Genomic DNA, 4934 nt, shown 5'->3' with positions numbered 1-4934 from the left:
ATGTTCAACGCTTATTAAAATTGTTTTGAATATCCTTATATTTCTACAAACATGGTTGACATGTTTGGATACATTGTAGAATTTAATATTATTAGAAAATAATTTTTTAATACATGTTGAATAGTTTACAAAATACAAAGTTGTCAAATTTTTAATAATTGGGTATTCTAGAAATAGAGTGAAGATACACAATAATTGTGTGTGCTTCTGGTGCAGAATGAAGATATATGAATTTACACAATAGTATTTAATATGGGTTCAACTATTTAAATCAACATAAAATTCTAAAAAAGTTCATTTCACCTCTTCAAAATACACACAAAAAGAAAAAAAGATTTGAAAATACAAAGTAATTTAATATTGGTAATTATTGTATTTTTATATGGGAAAAATTGTGTGTCATAAAACCAAACATGAACTTGGAAAAAATAAAAAATAAACAGTGATAATAAATAAAAAATAAATGATGGATAAACGCGTCAATCAGTCTACAATAGCTTTATTGGTAACATTCTTATGGAAAGCAAAGTTCAGCTGCATGGCTAGATCGTGCCGGTAGTTGACCAGGAGGTGCCTCATTCGAAACTCCTCTGTGTTTTTTTCATTTTATTTCTATCTAGCATATCCTATACTTCAAGACTTTCCTGCATGATTAAATAAAATTCGAGTTTGGTTTCTGTAAAATAATTCCTCACGAGCGGGCACATGGGCCACTGCCGCACTAGCACGCCACGCGGATAGCACGTACGTTGGAATATGGATGAAGGCACCGTATTTGCACGACCAGACAAGTTTGAGCACCAGTTTCATGTATTTTACAACTTTAGGCATCAAACTGACCGCACAGGACAAGTTTAGGCACCTCCGATGTATTTAACTCTTTAGAAAATATCAGGAAATATAACAGCCCAACACATCTTATTCTCGTAGATGGATAACAACCTGAGGGTGTGCCTGGTTTACAGACCTAACATTTCAGCAATGGCAGCTAGCTCCCTAGACACCTGGCCAAGTGCAGCTCCAGAACAAGTATAGCCACATACATATAGCCTTTCAGAAGCTCAAGGTGATTATTCGTTTCTTTATTCTTGTTCCTCCATCTTTGAATAGACGTAGAGTAATGTAGCATTATCAAATACTGTAATTGGTTTTAACTGGACATGGAAAATTTTAAATGTGCTCTATAAGAAAGTAAATTCCATGGTTCTAACATTGCATCTACTTCTGGCATACCTACTTTTGTTATTTACAGAAAAGTTTTTTTTGCATTAATGAAACTTCTATTGTCTTTGTAACTTTTATTTGTTCTCCCCATCTACAAATAACGCATGATGCATGAGTTTAAGTTCAGGTGCTAGATGGGTTATCCGTTGTGCAACTGGTGTTATTATAGAACTTTATTTTATCATCTGCCGATGTTTATAAACTTGTAAGTGCAGGCGGCGAGCATCTTAAAGAAGCTTGTTCTGACCATGGGCATTTCTTTGGACCAGTGCCGCAAGAACATGTCACTTGAGGGGGTATGCAATCTAATGTCTAGAGGCTCAAGATACAAGACCAAGCTTGTTATCTTCCCAAGTTGTGCTCGCAAGTACACGGTATGGTGCCTATTTCTTTTTCTCTTTGTATTTTATATGTTCATATGTTTTCACCTCCTTAACCGCTCTCTTGTTCCAAGGCTGATGATTCTACTCCAGATGAGCTTTCTACGACCATCCAAGTCGACCATCACTCGCGGCAGCAAGAAGCGCTTGGTCGAAGTTGTGAAGGCTGTAGATGACGTGAAGGCGTACAAGGTATATGGCAAGCTCCGTGTTGAGAGGATGAACTGGCACCAGTTAGGAGCTTGGGTGAAGATGGCTACCCGCATGAAGAAAGAGGAGAAGAAGTGATGGGATATTTATGACAACTTGGAGCCTCGGATACCTTGTTTGATTTCTGAATAGACCTTTCTGCCCACTATTCAAATCAACTCTTTATTTATGTGCAAATTGTCAAACAATTTAGTTCAAATAATTAAGTTGTTATCCCAGGAATATTTTGCAAAAATGATGGTACTTATCATCTTAGATAATATATTTATTCATTTTATAGATGACATTTTCATATTTTGTAGAACAATATAGGTTGCATTATTTATAAGTATGGATGTTTGATATAATCTGTGTTAGTCCAGATGTGCGTTGCACGTACAAGCTTACTAGTTTACTCAAGTGAGTTATTTCTCCCACATTGGGTCTTCGTCTTGGATTTCCTCTCTTTTTTCTAATATATATAGCAGGGCAGGGTTACCATATGGGTCATCGATTCCACAATTTCCATGGATTCCGAGGGTGTTAACACAATTGAATTGGTTTTGATACCAAAGTAAGAGGTGATTCCTTAGATGTCCAATTTACCATTTTATCGGTTACATGGATGGATGACATAGTTCACTTGGTATATTTCGTGCAAAATAACGAGTGCATGATATCCCAAACTTTTAGAATTTTGTCGACAAGTTGTAGGTCTACACAGATTTTTCCGATGAGTCATAAAGTTTGTATTATTCATCAATTAATTGCGTTTGTGCTAGCTCCTGGATATAGTTGCCACGTTCTAGATACAAACAGATTTTCGTGATTATCACGATTCCTTCCGTTTGCACGAAAAAAAATCTATGCTTTGGAATTTATTCTTCTATGTTTTTGTATTTTTTCATCCTTTACTTTGCATGGGAGAGTGGGCCATCGGAACCGAGCCTGTTTCTTACCCAGTGCAAGTTGTAATTTCATAAAAAGAATCTCTATAGCTTCAAGAAATTTTTTCAGTTCATGTCTTGTGCCTTTGTTCTTGTTCCTGCTGCTACTGGCCTGAAGTTCATGCGAAGGAACAGACACTAGCACATTTAGGAATATGTGGGCTAAGTATTTTTTTTAATGTAGATTATAGTGAAAATTATATCTTCTAGGTTAGAATTATTTTGTACTGACAAGTTGCACATTATTTTTATTAAAATTTAAATATTTTAAAGTTCTATAATAGTTGTACTAAAAGATATGCAACTTATATTAAATTGTGGTACTCTGGGATTAACTCAATTGCGGATGTTGAGGCGGGTGGCATTATATTTCGCTTTTAACGAGCCAGATGCTCACCTGGAGAGCTCCTCCCCAGCGCCTTTTTTTTTTTTGAGAAAGTCCTCCCCAGCGCCTTATGCGCCCATTGACGCAACTGGCGCCCACTGCACCACGCTAGTGGGCCGGCCCATGAGAATGCAAGGCAGTGCAAAAAATGTATTAATGCGCAGAAAAACTAAATCTTGATAGCATTCGATCCTGCGCCAATTAGCTCCAAAGCTTGGTGGCCAACCAATAGACCTATTAAACTCTTGTTGATAGATTGCAACACGAAACCTCTAAGAACTAACTTTATACGCGCTTTTTAGAAAAACGGGATTTCTTTTGAAAAGAAATATGAACAAATTTTGAATGTCCACATATTTAAAAAAATCACGAATTATAAAAAAATCATGTATTGAAAAACGTTCACAGATTCAAATTTTCATAAAACTGAAAAAGTTCATCGGTTTTCAAAAAAAGTTCATCGACTTTGAAAAAATTTCACCGATTTTCAAAAAAAATTCAACGATTTTCCGAAAAAGTTCACTAATTTTCAAAAAACGTTCATCGAATTTGACGAAAAGTTCATCAAGATTGAAAAAAGTTCATCAACTTTGAGAAAAAAGTTCATCAATTTGAAAAAAGGTTCATCACATTTGAAAAAAGTTCATCGAATTTAAGAAAAGTTCATCGAACTTGAAAAAAGTTCACCGATTTTGCGAAAATTTGGTCACCTTTAAAAAAGTTCACTCATTTTAATAAGAAAGAGAAAAGAAACAAAGATAGAAAATGAAACAGGGAAAACAACTACCTTTTCTGCGTTAATATATAAAGAAACTAAAAAGAGCCACGATAGCACATTTGGTTATCTGGTTCAACTGGTTGTTGTGATGGCTACCAAAAATAACGGGCGTGGTTCAAGTCGCGGCTGGAGCACCTTTTTTGGGGAATTTTTAAGAAACAGGAAAGCAAGATGGGCCGGCCCGCTATAAAACCAAGTGTACAGGGGGGGTGTGCGCCCTGTACCAAATGGCCTGTATTCGGCGCTTAAGGCGGCGAATAGGATTTGGCGCTCACCTGGCCTATAACTTCACTCTATTGGGCCAGGCCCAACACGGAACAAGCGATAGCGAGCATATAAAACAGTTAAAAAAATATATGCCCCTCAAAGAAAAGTTTAAAAAATGCATGCATAATATTTTCAATTTTTTTCGGCTCTTTTTTTCTATTACAGAAGTGTTATAACAGATAAATAAAACTGTTTTGCTAAATATTCAAATAAATGTTCATCATTTAAGAACAAAGCTTCCAATAGAATTTTTTTCATACATTAAATTGTTTTAATAATTATTCAAAGAAATGCTCATAATTTTTTAAAAAAGTCGTAGCATTTAAATAAAAATCCTCATAGCATTAGAGAATTGTTCACATAAATATTTAAAAATGTTCATGAAATTAAAAAAAATCCATTGAATTCCACAAAACATTTTGTGACATATGAAAAAAGTTGACCATGTATAAAGAAATATTTGTAATATATTATAAATATTCACTGTGTAACAGTGGTCAACACAGATTAAAAAAATTCTAAAAATATCACACGTTTTACTAAAAATATATTTAACATCTACTCCCTCTGTAAACTAATATAAGAGCGTTTAGATCACTAAAGTAGTAATCTAAATACTCTTATATTAGTTTAGAAGGGAGTAGTAAATAAATGTTTAATGTGCATTCAAAAGATAATCAACGTGTAGGTGAAAAATATTTAACGTGTTTTAACAAAATGTAAAATGTGTCCTTTAGAAAACGAAGAATAAGAGAACAAGAAAA

At 34.5% G+C, this 4934-nt stretch overlaps 1 pseudogene; it reads left to right on the top strand.

Annotated features, from left to right (window-relative positions):
• The first annotated feature begins 930 nt into the window (after positions 1 to 930).
• LOC119357235 lies at positions 931 to 1892 on the top strand (annotated as a pseudogene).
• The last annotated feature ends 3042 nt before the right edge of the window (positions 1893 to 4934 follow it).

This window comes from Triticum dicoccoides, chromosome 1A, assembly GCF_002162155.2.
Source record: "Triticum dicoccoides isolate Atlit2015 ecotype Zavitan chromosome 1A, WEW_v2.0, whole genome shotgun sequence".
Lineage (NCBI taxonomy): Eukaryota > Viridiplantae > Streptophyta > Magnoliopsida > Poales > Poaceae > Triticum > Triticum dicoccoides.
Note: the sequence above shows the minus strand (reverse complement) of the source record. Positions and strands in the feature narration are given on the sequence as shown.